The following is a 15,083-nucleotide window of genomic DNA, read 5'->3' on the forward strand; positions in this document are numbered from 1 at the left end:
GATTTGATGGGCCGAAGGGCCTCTTCTGCACTGTAGGATTCTATGATTCTGTGGTAATTCCTGGAGGATGATCTTCCATGTTCAATTTCCAACTGTAATGACCTTAATCAGGCAATTGAGGTGGTGGGCCCGTTAGAATGTGAACTCCCTGATTAGGGGCCAAATTGATAGGCCATTCAGGAGACTTCTTGCTCTGTCCTTAACCAGAAGTGTCAGTTCCTCTGGGGCTCCTCGTGTAGATTGTTAATTGAAGGCACTCTGTACGCTGTTGTCAGACTTGTAAATAAAGGGATTTTGGTGAAGGGACCTCTGCCTCTGAGGACTTATTACACCCCTCCAATCAAACAGTCTTTTATACCCCACCTTTGATATTTTTATTACCAGAAACACCAGTGTTCAAAGATGATGGAAGACCAACACTATTCTTTGTGAAACCCAGTAACATTTCTAATGGGTTGCTTGTCTGTGAGATAAATCTTTAATTCTCAGAAACTCCAGGAAAATCCTGGAAGCTTAGTAACCTTACGCTATGGATAAAACCCAAGCAAAGCTTGTGGCTCAGTCCTAGCGAGCATTTTAACTTAAAAGAAAATACTGCGAATGCTGGAAATCTGAAATAAAACATAGAACACGGGAAATGCTCAACAGGTCTGGCAAATACCTGTGGAGAGAGAGAAACTGAGTTAACTTTTCAAGTCTCTGTAACTCTTCTTCAGAACCCTCTGTCTTGACCCAGTAATCCTGCATCCACTCTAATTCTGCATTGCCAGAATTTAGGAATTATTATGGAATCTTTTTAAAGTTTTAAGTTTATTTATTATTGTCACAAATAGGCTTACGTTAACACTGCAATGAAGTTCCTGTGAAAATCCCTTAGTAGCCACACTCCAGCACCTGTCTGTATACACTGAGGGAGGATTTAGCATGACCAATCCACCTAACCAGCATGTCTTTTGGACTGTGGGAGGAAGCCAGAGCACCCGGAGGAAACCCATGCAGACATGGGGAGAACATGCAGTCTCCGCACCAAAGTGACCCAAGCTGGGAATCAAACCCGGGTCCCTGGCACTGTGAGGTAGCAGTGCTAACCACTGTGCTACCCTCAGAAGAAAGGACAACTGATATGTTGCTTTCAAAGTCAGTTTCTCGTTGATACGATAGGGAAAAGCTACTTGCATCATCCATCCTTATTTTATATTGACCGTGCAGGGATTGATACTGGAGAATGGAAAGGATTGGTTATGAAGAGGGAATCCATAATAAGCAGAATATTATTTAAATAGGGAGAGACTGCAGAATGCTTTGGTATCGAGGGATCTTGATGTCCTTGCACATGAGTTACAAGGACCTAGTGTGCAGATACAGCAAGTAATTAGGAAAGCCAAAGGAATATTGGCCTTTATTCCAGGGGGGATAGAGTGTAAGAGTAGGGAAGTCTTGTTAACAACTCTTTAGCAAGTCGGTGAGACCTCACTTGGGGAATTATGTACAGGTTTGGTCTCCCGACTTAAGGAAGTGCTTGCATCGAAGGCAGTTCAGAGAAGGTTCCCTGAGCTGATTCCTGGGATGGAGGGGTTACCTCATGAAGAAAGATAGAGCTGTTTGGGACTATATGCAGTGGAGTTTAGAAGACTGAGGACATTTTATTGAAAGGTAAGATTCTGGAGGGGGTTTGATAGGGTGGATGCTGAAAGGACGTTTCCCCTCATGGGGGAATCTAAACAAGTCAACAATATTTCAAAATGAGAAGTCCTCCATTAACGAGAGATACGAGGAGGAATTTTATCCCTGGGAATGTTGTTAATCTTTGGAACTTACTCCCCCAGTGAGCACTGGCAACTGGATCATTGAATATATTCAAGGTTCAGTTGGATGAATTTTTGATCAATAAATGATTATTATTTTGATTTGATTTATTATTGTTTTATTAGTATACAGTGAAAAGTATTGTTTCTTGCACGCTATATAGACAAAGCATACTGTTCATAGAGAAGGGAAGAGGAGGGACAGTGTTACAGTCATGGCTGGGTGTAAAGAAAGATCAACTTAATGCAAGGTAGGTCCATTCAAAAGTCTGATGGCAGCAGGGAAGAAGCTGTTCTTGAGTCGGTTGGTACGTGACCTCAGACTTTTGTATCTTAACGGAAAAAGGTGGAAGAGAGAATGTGCAGGGTATGTGGGGTCCTTGATTTGCTGAGGCAGCGGCAAGTGTAGACAGAGTCAATGGATGGGAGTCTGGTTTGCGCAATGGATTGGGTTATATTTTGTAGTTCAATGCGGTCTTGGGCAAAGCAGGAGCCATACCAAGTTGTGATACAACTAGAAAGAATGCTTTCTATGGTGCATCTGTAAAAATTAGGGAGCAGACAGGAGAGTGGAGTTAAGGCCCATTCAGATCAACCATGATCTTACTGACTGGTGGAGCAGACTCGAGGGGCCAAATGGCCTAAACTGCTCCTACTTCTTGAGTTCCAATAAAAATTGTTTCTGGGATTGTAATCTTTGGTGAATAAAGCCTCAGGATCCCCTGGCTTCCAGTTATTTATAACCATCTTCTCAGGACATTCTCCTCCACACCTGCTGGTGATTCATCACTCAGCAGAAACAGGACAGCTCTCGCACCAGCCCCCTGATCTTCCATCTCAATAACTATGAATAAATCTTCTATTACACGAGTTTCCGTACTTGTTCAAAAAGCCCTTTCCCGGGATGATTTCAGACAGCATCACCTTTTCTTGGCAGAGAAAAACATTCTTAATTCAGGGGGATTTGGACTATCAGTGAATGAGAGTGAAATAATCTGAGGGTGACCGGATGAGGCTTCAGAACAAAAAGGCTTTATTGCCAATGCAATGGTTAACTCTGGACATAGAGTCTGACACAATAACTATGCAACTGTACAATACTACTCCCTGACTCCAATTGCAGTGGCACAGTGCTTAGCACTGCTGTTTCACAGCATCAGGGACCCGGGTTCGATTCCCGGCTTGGGTCACTGTGTGGAGTATGCATGTTCTCCCCGTGCCTGCATAGGTTTCCTCCGGTTGTTCCAGTTCCTCCCACAGTCTGAAAGAAGTGCTGGTTAGGTGCATTGGCCATGCTAATTTCTTCCTCAGTGTACCCAAACAGGGTCCGGAGTGCGATGACTAGGGATTTTCACAGTAACTTCATTGCAGTGTTAATGTAAGCCTATTTGTGACACTAATGAATAAATTCACAACTTAAACTGCTGACCCTTCCCAACCAGGGATATGTGCCCTTGCACTTAATTGGCTCAGCTTCCTGCCTCAACACTCAGAATCATAGAATCCTATAGTGCAGAAGGAGGCTATTTGGCCCATTTCGTCAGCACTGACAACAATCCAACCCCCGGCTCTATCTTTGTAACCCAACATATTTACCCTGCTAATCCCTCTAATCTACACATCCTAGGACACAAAGGGATAATTTAACATGGCCAGTCAACCTAACCCACACATCTTTTGGACTGTGGGAGGAAACCGGAGTACCCGGAGGAAACCCATGCAGACACGGGGAGAAGATGCAGACTCCACACAGACAGTGACCCAAGCCGGGAATCGAACCCCTGGAGCTGTGATGCAGCAGTGCTAACCGTTGTGCCATTGTGCCGCCCCATAAGCATGAGCAGTGTTGCAAGATGAGAAAAGTGCAAGAATGATTTTATATGGGGTAAGTGGGGAGGGTTACCAAGAGTTCATACAAAGTGTTACATATATGATGATATATGGCTGAGGTTCTTAGATAAGCGGCATTCTGTGGAATCCACCGATTTACACGCTCGCTGCAGAATCCAGACCTCACACACACATTGAGGCCACTATCTAGGCATTGGTCTTGGGTTCTGCTAATTGTGAGTGAGAGAAAGTAAGAGATTGTCAATAAGTTGGGCGTTATTTCAGTGTCTCAGTGACAATAAAGACCCTCTGTTAAAAATATAAAGGGCCTCATGGTTTTAGTAAAGAGATTTCAGTCCCACGTGGATATGAACTAGTCCAACTATCATAGTAAATAGATAATAGAGATTTAGAATCATGCTTTTATGATTTATTCATTTTCTTTAAAAGCAATTGTGAGCAGAAGTGTAAGAGCTTGATCCTTATTTTCCAGAGATAGATGGGAAGAAACATGTCTGATTTTACACAGCTGTAACCTGTTACTGAAGATGCCTGAAATACTCAGAACATTGACTGTGGATTATGTTCAGGGGTCCTGGGCAGCCACACTCATTAGACTCCTTAAGTATGTTAATTGGGATCTAGTATCTGTTGCAAGATCTTTCAGTGAAATTAACAGCAAACTACCGCGGGTATTGTGAGATTGATGAGCCCCGAGCAGGCCGGGTGATGGGCTTGTTTGGAGCTGAGGTTTGGGGAGGGGGGGTGGAGTCAGGATGGGGAATGGGAATGTTCTTCCCATTCCCAGATCATTCCTGAGCATCTCAGCCATCCGTAATTGTGACACCGTTTCCTCCCCCTCCTCCCCAATCCAAGGATCTGACTGTTGTTGCTAGGGAGATAAGACATCCACCATCAACCTCCTGCAACCTGTGAGGTCCGAGGTCCAATTTTGGTAGCTCCCAGTTTATTGCCTGTCTCAGGTCTGTGAATAGGTTGGGCCCAGTGGGTTGGAATTAAATGCTGGGATCATTTCATAGAGTCGTAGAGGTTTGGAGCATGGGAAAAGGCTGTTTGGCTCAACTTGTTAATGCCGTTGTTAATGCCGCCCAGTTTTTACGATTGAGCTAGTCACAGTTGCCCACATTTAACCCATGTCCCTCTATACCAATCTTATCCATGTAACTGTCTATAGTGTCATACAGTCATAAAGTCACTGCACAAGATACATGTTGCTGTTGTTGCTTCAGAATTCCCTTCACAAACATTAACTGTCAGACTGGCAGCTCCTGGATTGGATCCTTGACCACTTAAAGGTAGCTGGTATTGTCTAGAATGGCAGCAGGGTTACCACAGTTAGCCTCGAGGTCCACGGACCATGGAGCAGGAAAGGGTCTGTGTTTTATCAAACTGATTACTAACTACTGACAATGGTTGGAAATTGGGCACGCATCCAATCTGGTTGCCTGACTTGTCACACTCTCTTGTGGCAGCTGCTGTTTACTCTCTGGGCATGAACACGAAGTCCGACAGACTTTTCAGAAAGAATGAAAGGAAATGCTTACTGTTGTGGAGTATCTCAGGATGTCCTAAAAAATTTTGTAGCTAAAGCAATGGTTCTGAAGTATAACTGCTGTTGTAATGGGGGAATCAGGACAGCCAATTTGTGCACAGTAAGATCCCAGCAACAGCAATGAGATAAGTGACCAGGTGATCTATTGTTGTCATGTTGGATGAGGGAAGAATATTTTGATCCATTGGATTTTTTAATGTCCTGTTGAAAGGACTGCCAGGACATTGCGTTAAGACAGCACCTCTAACATTGCAGCATTTCCTCAGTAATGTTTTTTCTTACACATTTGTGGAACATGGGCATCACTGGCTGGCCAGCATTTATTGCCCTTGAGAAGGTGATGGTGAGCTGCCTTCTTGAAATGTTGATACAACTGAGGACTGGCTCGGCCACTTAGAGGGCAGGTGAGAGTCAACAACACTGCTGTGGCTCTAGAGTCACATGTGGGCCAGACCAGGTAAGGACGGCAGACTTCTTTCCCTAAAGGGCATTAGTGAACTAGATGGGTTTTTCTGACAGTTGAAAGTGGTTTCATGGTCATCAGAGGATTCTTAATACCAGATATTTTTTATTGAATTTGAATTTCCATCATCTGCCGTGGCGGGATTCGAATCTGGGTCCCCAGAACATTAGCTGAGTTTCTAGACTAATAGTCTAGCGATTATACCACCAGGCCATTGCTTCTCCTTAATACCAATCCAACTGTAGCATTTCTGTCTCTGGAGTGGGACTTGAACACACACCTTCAGGCTCAGATGTGTGCATAATCAAAAATGAAGAATGTTACAAAAATGGGTAGCAAGTCAGAAGCTTGGACAGAATATAAAGAACAGCAAAGAATGACAAAGAGATTGATAAGGGGAAAAAGATAAGAATATGAGAGGAAAATAGCTCGTAAGATAAAGACAGATAGTAAGAATTTCTGTAGATATTTAAATAAGAAAAGAGGTTAAAAGGTCCTATAGAAAGTGAGTCAAAGGGAATTGAACAGGTATTTTGTATCAGTGTTCACTATAGAGGATACAACTAACATCCCAGACAGAGCTGAAAATCAGGAAATGGAAGGGAGGGAGGAATGTAGGAAAATTACAATAATACGGGAAGTGGTAATTAGCGAATTGTTGGAGCCGTGGGCTGACAAATCCTCAGATCCTGATGGACTTCATCCCACAGTCTTGAAAGAATTATCTAGTGAGATAGTTAATGCATTAGTTTTAGTTTTCCAAAACTCCACAGATTCAGGGGAGGTTCTATTTGATTGGGAAGTAGCAAATGTAACTCCTTTATTTAAAAAGGGAGGCAGACAGAAAGCAGTAAATATCAAGCCAATTAGCTTAATATCTGTCACAGGGAAAATGTGATGTGGAGATACTGACGTTGGACTGGGGTGGGCATAGTAAGAAGGCTCACAACATCAGGTTAAAGTCCAACAGGTTTATTTGGAATCACGAGCTTTTGGAACACTGCTCTTTCCTTGGGTGGGAAAATGTTAGCAGCTATTATTAAAGATATTACAGCGGGGCATTTGGAAAAGAAGGCTTTCAGACAGAGTCAACATAGTTTTGCGAAAGGGAAATTTAATCAATTTATTGGAGTTCTTTGAAGGAGTCATATGTGTTGTGGATGAAGGAGACCTGGTGGGTGTACTGTATGTAGATTTCCAGAAGGCAGTTGATAAGGTGCTACATCAAAGGTTATTGTGGAAAATGAAAGCTCATGACGTAGGAGGTAATGTATTGTCATGGGTTGAAGATTGGTTACCGAACGGGAAACTGAGAGTAGGCATAAATGAGCCTTTCTCTGGTGGGCAGGATGTGATAAATGGTATGTCATAGGGGTCAGTGCTGGAGCCTTAGCTTTTGACAATTTATATAAATGACTTGGTTGAAGGGACTAAAGGTATGGTTGCTAAATTTGCTGAAAACAAAGATAAGTTGGAAAGTAAAGAGGATGTAAGGAAGCTACAAGAGGGACATGGATAGGTTAAGTGACTGGGCACAAATCTGTATAATGTAGACAAATGTGAAATTGTCCATTTTAGCAAGAAGAATAAAAAAGAAGGTTATGATCTAATTGGTGAGAGATTGAGGAGCTCAGAGGTGCAGAGGGATCTGGGTGTCTTTGTTCATGAATCACAGATTCATGAACAAATACACCCAGATACGCTGGCACAGCAAGTAATTAGGAAAGATGATATAATATTGTTCTTGATGGTGAGAGGAATTTATTAAACTGGAGGGAGATTATGTTTCAGTTGTACAGGCATTGGTGAGAACACATCTGGTGTACTGTGCACAGAATTGGTCTCTTTATTTAAGGAAAGATGTAAAAAGTTTAGGAGGTTTACTAGACCAATACCAGGAATGGGCGGGTTGTCTAATAGGGAAAGGTTGTGCAAGCTCGGCTTGTATCCAGTGGAGTTTAGGAGAATAGTTTATTTATTAGTGTCACAAGTAGGCTTACATTAACACTACAATGATGTTGCTGTGAAAATCCCAAATTTGGTTGAAACACATAAGATTCTGAGGGCACTGGATAAAAGCAAATTTTATTTGACTCATCTTTCATTCCCGACAGTATAAATATCTCCTACTTTCTCTGCCTTTTAGCTTTGACAAAGGGTCACCTGGACTTGGAATGTCAGCTCTTTTCTCTCCTTACAGATGCTACCAGACTGGCTGAGATTTTCTAGCCTTTTCTCTTTTGGTTTCTGAGGGTACTTGACAGGGTGGGTATGGAGAGGATAATTTCCCTTGTGCGAGAACCTAGAACTAGTGTGACTGTTATAGAAATAAAGGATCCCTCATTTAAGACAGAGCTGAGAATTTTTTCTAAGTGTCGTCAGTCTTTGGATCTCTCTTCCTCAAAAGGCAGTGGACGCAGGATCTCTGGCCGGAATGTATTGGCTGTTGACGCTAGTGGGATTTTCCCATCCCGCTGCAGTGAATGAAGATTTGGTAGGGTGTCAAATTCTCTAACTTCGCTGCAGTGTGAATGATCGGTAAGGTCGCGCTCTATGTTTGTAAGGCAGAACTTGATAAATTCTTCATAAAGAAGGGGGTGAAAGATTATCAGGATAGGCAGGAATGTGGATTGAGGGTTGCAAATGGATTGGCCATGATTATACTGAACGAGAAAACAGGCTAGAGGGGCTGAGTGGCCTACTCCTGTTTCTAACTTGTATTTGATTTGATTTATTATTGTCACATGTATTGGGATGTAGCAAAAAGTATTGTTTCTTGTGCTCTAAACAAACAAAGCACACCATTCATTGAGTACGTAGGGGAAAAGGAAAGAGTTGTACAGTCATAAGAACTAGGAACAGGAGTAGGCCCCTCAAGCCTGCCCTGTCATTCAATAAGACCATGGCTGATTTTTTCATGGACTCAGCTCCACTTACCCACCCACTCATCATAACCCTTAATTCCTTTACTGTTCAAAAATGTATCAATCCTTGCCTTAAAAACATTCAATGAGGTAGCCTCAACAGTTTCACTGGGCATGGAATTCCACAGATTCACAACCTTTTGTGTGAAGAAGTTCCTCCTCAACTCAGTCCTAAATCTGCTCATAGAGTCATAGAGGTTTACAGCATGGAAACAGGCCTTTCGGACCAAATTGTCCATGCCGCCCAGTTTTTACTTCTAAGCTATTCCCAATTGCCCGCATATGGCCAATTTCCCTCTATGCCTAACTTACCCATGTAACTGTCTAAATGCTTTTTAAAAGGCAAAAAGGTCCCCCCCGCTTCTACTCTACCTCTGGCAGCTTGCTCCAAGGAGAGGGTGCAGAATATAGTGTTACAGTCATAGCTAGTGTGTAGAGAAAGATCAGCTTAATAAAAGGTAGGTCCATTCCAAAGTCTGATGGCAGCAGGGAAGAAGCTGTTCTTGAGTCAGTTGGTATGTGATCTCAGTATGTTCACATTTGAATGCGACAGTAGCTGGCATCTATAGAATAGCGTTCCAGCAAGAGCAGTACCTTCAGGGATAAGAAACCTGCAGTGAGCACAGAGCAGGGATAATGTGCATTATAATATTGTGAACAAAAAGAATTAGATTGTAGATCTTATCTCCTGGGATATTTACCCTTTCGGCATAACTGTAACTGTATCAAAAACGATGCCAGTGTTGGCATTGGACACAAAGGCGACGCAGTACAACAGAGAGAGTAATTGTGCTGGTAAGACTGAGTATTCTTTCAGGATGGCTAAAATTTCAACCCAGCCTTCATGGAAGCTGCATCAGTCACAGGAAAGCTCATCAGCATTTCTTAAGAGCCAGAGCTATGAGCGAGCTTCAAATCAGGCTGTCATCTGCAGGCTAGCTTCAGAATATCTGAACGCAGTGTCTGAGGCCCCAAGTTGGGATGTGACAAGCTGCTTACCCAGGGCACTTGTGACCAATTTACCATGAAATTATCTGCACTTATCAGCGGATGTCGACTTCACAGGAATTTGTATTGAAATCTTATATCATCCTGCAGTCAGTTGTGTTTGAGAGCAGAATCTCTCAGATCCGTGGGTTGATAATTGAAACAGGAAAAGCCTTCCTGTTGTGCAGAGTGTGAATGTGTGTCCCCTGTGGTAGAGACAGTCAACAGGCCCCACACCTGCTGTGGCCACAGGAATGGACAACAAGGAACAGTGAGGATTTTAGAGGACAGCGGCGAGTGATGTGAGTGTATGTGTGCACGTGTGTTTGCATGTGCACGTGTGTGTGCGAGAGAGAGAAGGTGAACAGTGTAGATTGTGAGAGGGAACAGCACAGGGATGTGTGTGTGTGTGTATGTGTATGTGTGTGTGTACATGTGTAGCAGAGTGGGGTGTGTGCATGCAGCATAGGACAGCGTGTGAGAGAGAGAGAAAGGGGACAGTATAGGATATTGTGTGTGAGAGTGGGAGAGAAGGTAGTGAAGGGATGTGTGTAAGTGTGTACCATAAGACAGAATCTTGAATCTCATGGCACACAGTAGCTGGAAGCAGTGAATTGCGACAGTGATTCACAGTAAAAGACTGTGCCATCCAACAACGTATAAGATTACTCTGCACGGTGCTGTGTCAAATAAACAGCAAAATGCTCAAATACTCAGCAGGTCTGGCAAGTGTCTGTGGAGAGAGAAACAGAGTTAACGTTTTGAGTCGAGTCTGTCTCCTCTGCAGAACTGTTAGCTGACCTCTACCAACACAATGGCACAATATGATGTGGGAGTGTGCAGCAAAACAAGAGTGAGAACACTTTACAAAACTGCTGAAAGTTGAGTGCCAGTTGGAGCCTGCCACCGTTGGCTATGACAGGGTGATGGATGTGCTTGACTTGATATTGACACCTGCTCACCCCACTGATACAGAACTCGCTCATTAATTAGTCTGCATCTGCCTGCTGCTGGCAATCCAGCTTCCTCAGAGTCCCGTTAAGTTCAAAACAGTTGGACCGGAGTGGAAATAGCGCTGAGGTGTCCCTAAGTAGAAGCCCCAGCCCTAATTGTGGCACTGGATTGACTTCTAATGACACTGTTCCCTCGGACAATGGGCTGTTGTGTGCCCATCCTGATTGCTGGATCCTATTGGACTACACTCCTTTCCCAATTGCAAGGAAGTTTTAATGATGATGTTTAAACCCCAAGTCATGAAGCCAGCTTTGGTGCCGAGAGATCCAGTGTCATTCTCCTGTGGCCTTGGTCTGGTGATGTTCCAAGTATGTGTGGTTCAGGAGGGTGTAGGTTTAAATTCCACTCCCGCATCTGAACACATCTTGACTGACTCTCTTTCTACAACACCGTTCCAAGGCCTCCTTCTCAGATTGGGATTTTTCTCTGTGGTATCCTTGTGGAATTCTTTTCCTTTCCTCCACTATTTCATTTCAAAGTCTTCCTCATGTCAGCCATGGCAGTGAGATGTCACGGTGGTTGAGTGGGTAGCAATCTCGTATGTTAAGTTAGAAGATCATTTGTTCAGATCCCACTCCAGAGGTCAAAATTTTGGCTGACACTTCCACTGCAGTACTGAGGGAAAGCTGCACTGTCTGAGGCGCCATCTTTCAGGTTGACTTTACACTAAGGACCCATCTTGCCTCTCTGGTGACTGTGAAGCCAAAACTTATTTCAGAAATTTGGGGGCGGTCTGATGTTGTGAGGGAATTTTGTTTGTCTGATTTTGAGGCAAACCTCCCCCCCCAATAGAAACATGAAAGTAAACTGAAAATGAAACAGAATGAGAAATAGAAAAGGGAACTCCAGAAATGAAACTCAATTGCCTGGTTCCTAAGAGACCCAAAAACAAAACTTGAGGTTGGGACACTGAACCTTGTTGCAAGATCAGTTCAAGCTGACCTTTAGCAGTCACTGAGTTCACTGGAATAGAATAGTCAAGCTGAAGAAGACTTGAGAAAGGTGGAACAGTGAATTAGCATTGCTGACTCACAGCGATAGGGACCCAGGTTCAATTCCAGCCTCGGGTCACTGTCTGCATGGAGTTTGCACATTCTCCTTGTGTCTGCGTTGGTTTCCTCCAGGTAGTCCGGCTTCCTCCCACAGTCCAAAGATGTGCAGGTTAGATGGATTGGCCATGGAAAATGTGTGGGGTTATAGGGATAGGGTGGGGAGAGAGCTAGGGTAAGATATTCTGTCAGCGAGTCAGTGCAGACTCAATGGGCCCAATGGCCGCCTTCTACACTGTAGAGACTCTATGATTCTATAAGAAGTTAGATCCAGATTATGAGAATAAACAAACAAAAAATAAGTTACTGCAGTTTTTCCTGTTACTCGAAGATGACACTGGTGGTTTGATGCCATACAGGATGAGTTCAGAGATTTTGTAGATGTGAGTCACTGTGGTGAAGCCTGTGCCTGTGAAACTCGGGTTGGGTGCTGGTGGCTGGAGATCAGACTGGACGGAGCAGCAAAATTTTTCATGGGAAAGATGGTGTTTGAAGGACTTTGTGATTCAGTACGATTTCTACAATCTGAAGGGACTGCTGAACCAGCTCATAAAATCTGTCTCTGTTGTATCTGCAATTTCTTCTTGTTGAGTTCTCTGTCCGAAGGCAGGTCTAATCCACGGTGTTCCGATCTCCACCGTGGAAGGGGCAGGTACTAAATCCAGGCCAGCTGGAATAGGGATCAAACCCTTGCTGTTGTCACCCAGTTTTTTAAAGTTATTTATTAGTCACAAGCAGGCTTACATTAACACTGCAATGAAGTTACTGTGAAAATCCTCTAGTCGCCACACTCTGGTGCCTGTTCGGGTACACTGAGGGGTAGTTTAACATGGTCAATCCACTAATCAGCATGTCTTCAGAGGAAAGCGGAGAACTCGGAGCAAACCCCATCAGATATGGGAAGAATATGCAAACTCCACACAAGCAGTGACCCAAGCTGGGAATCGAACCTAGCTCCCTGGTGCTGTCAGGCATCAGTGCTAACCACTGTGCCATCTTGAACCTGATCCACACCTGCTATTCAGCCAACCGGCCCCCACAAGGAGTCCGAGTTGCTGTGACAACATGATATTCACATGCATGTTGTAGCCTGGAGCTATGTGAAGGTGGAGACTCTTTTCTTTCCATCACATGGCTGACCAGGAGTCTCTCCCACTCTTACCCTTCCATTGGTATGTGCTGGAAGGACTTACAATGTTCATACTCAACCTATTTGGCTATGAAGGGAGTTGAGCTTTAACAAGACCTTCTGGCTGAGAGGCAGGAGTGGAACCCTTGTCCACAGAACCTCCCTATTGTCCATTTACTGTGCAGTTTATATTTGATCACAATTTGCCTGTTCTCAAAGTCAGAGTATTTGATAGATTGTATTTAGTATTTCTTCCATTGAATCCTTACAGTGCAGACAGAGACCTTTGGCCCATCGAGTCTGCACCACAATTCCACCCAGGCCCTATCCCCACAACCGCCCTTATTTATCCTGCTAACCCCCTGACACTAAGGGGCAATTTACTGTGGCCAACCAACCTAACCCACATATATTTGGACTGTGGGAAGAAACTGGAGCACCCGGAGGAAACCCACACAAACACAGTGAGAATGTGCAAACTCCATACAGACAGTGATCTAAGCTGGGAGTTGAACCCAGGTCCTTGGCGCTGTGAGGCAGCAGTGCTAACCACTGTGTCACCGTGCTGCCTGCTTCATTGACTCTTGTATCATAAAACTTCATCTGTGCTGAACTGTGGAATCTTGTGGCTTTATTCCCTTAGCAGATAATTGAGATTTAAAATTTTATTTGCTTTTAATAGAAAGTCATCATTCTCTCCTGAGATCGCAACAATATTTATCCCTAAACCAACATCACAAAACAGATGATCTGGCCACGATCTCATTGCTGTTAGTGGGAGGCTTCTGTGCATAAATTGGCTGTCATTCATCCTGCAATACAGCACTGCACTTTAAATGGGACTTCATTGGCTGTAAAATGCTTTGAGATGTTCTGAGGTGCCATTCACCTACTGCCCTCCCCAGTCATTTCCCCATAACTCTGCAATTACCTCTTAAGCTCTTTAATCAAATCTGCTTCCAGCACATGCTTAGACAGAGCGTTCCAGGTCCTAAACACTCACTGGATGAGAGAGTTCTTCCTCCTGTCTCCATTCCCTCTTTTGCCAATTACTTTAAATCTGTGCCTTCTTGTTCTTGATCCTTTCACCACTGGGATCAGTTTCTGCCTGTCCTGATTTCATATTCCTCTCTCAGTTCAATGCTTAGAGTTAAGCTAATGTCTCAATGAATTTTCCTCCCATTACTTACTTAAGGACAGTGTCCAGGAAGTTAGATCAAATCCAGGAGGTTTGGCAATACTGACTAACAGTGTGGCCTTAAGCGGCTGTGGTCTGGGAACTGATCCACCCAAGTTCTCTGAGGAAGTTTCCTCTTGGCTGCCCCACACTGTTAAGCAGAACAATGGTCCCAGTGAACAGATCTTGATGCTTAACTTTGACCCAGTTCCCTCACCCATACACCCCCACTGTCAGTGCACAGGTCCCCCCTTCTGCTGCTTTGAGTGAGAGTAAAGCAGCTTGCTCAATTAAAGGCAGAAATAACATTTTATTTTGCACAATTCCTTATGGACATATTGACATATTAGCAGCAAAGATCAATGGTTGCGTTGGCTACTTCTGTACGCTCACAGCTGTGGCCTTTAGTCCTTCTGTAAACTTACAAGGTTGACCTCTAATCTAGAGGGGCAAATGATCAATTCTGTTGGTGTACAGTGTGTACTCACTGAAAAGACCTTTGCCCTTCTGTGGCTTTACAGTGTATTTATATATTCCTTTGTTCACAACCAGAGCGTGGGCCAAAAGGCAGAGATCAGTGCCACAACCTGGCCCCAAAAATACTGCTTGTTTTGGTTTTAAATTGACTCTGGTCTGCACAGTGCTGTAAGCCTCTCAGATCGTTATCCTAAGATATTCCATCAGAATTTCAGCTTTTCAATTTGAGCGCTGATGACATTCCTGACATGTGGAGCCGGGCTAATACGTTGCGATAGTGCAGCACTCTCCCTACCTCCCAGAGGGTGAAACTGACAACCCCCTCACCCACCCAGAAGAGATTTACTGGGATGCAACCGGGACTTGATGGTTTGAGTTATAAGGAGAGGCTGGACAGACTGGGACTTTTTTCTCTGGAGTGTAAGAGGTTGAGGAGTGATCTTATAGAGGTCTTTAAAATAATGAGGGGCACAGATCAACTAAATAATCAATATCTTTTCCCAAAGCGGAATCTAAAACTGAAGGGCATAAGTTTAAGGTGAGAGAGGAGAGATACAAAAGGATCCAGAGGGACAATTTTTTCACACAGAGGGTGGTGAGCGTCTGGAACGAGCTGCCGGAGGTAGTAATAGAGGTGGGTACAATTTTGTTTCTT

The 15,083-nt window shown here is 43.8% G+C and overlaps 1 protein-coding gene across 4 annotated transcripts in view; it reads left to right on the plus strand.

The window, feature by feature from the left end:
- plxna4 (plexin A4) overlaps positions 1 to 15,083 on the plus strand; it is a 641,164-nt gene that overhangs the window by 169,028 nt on the left and 457,053 nt on the right. The gene's annotated exons all lie outside the window — the stretch shown is intronic.

Source organism: Carcharhinus amblyrhynchos, chromosome 19, assembly GCF_965287045.1.
Source record: "Carcharhinus amblyrhynchos chromosome 19, sCarAmb.v2.hapA, whole genome shotgun sequence".
In the NCBI taxonomy this organism is placed as follows: Eukaryota; Metazoa; Chordata; class Chondrichthyes; order Carcharhiniformes; family Carcharhinidae; genus Carcharhinus; species Carcharhinus amblyrhynchos.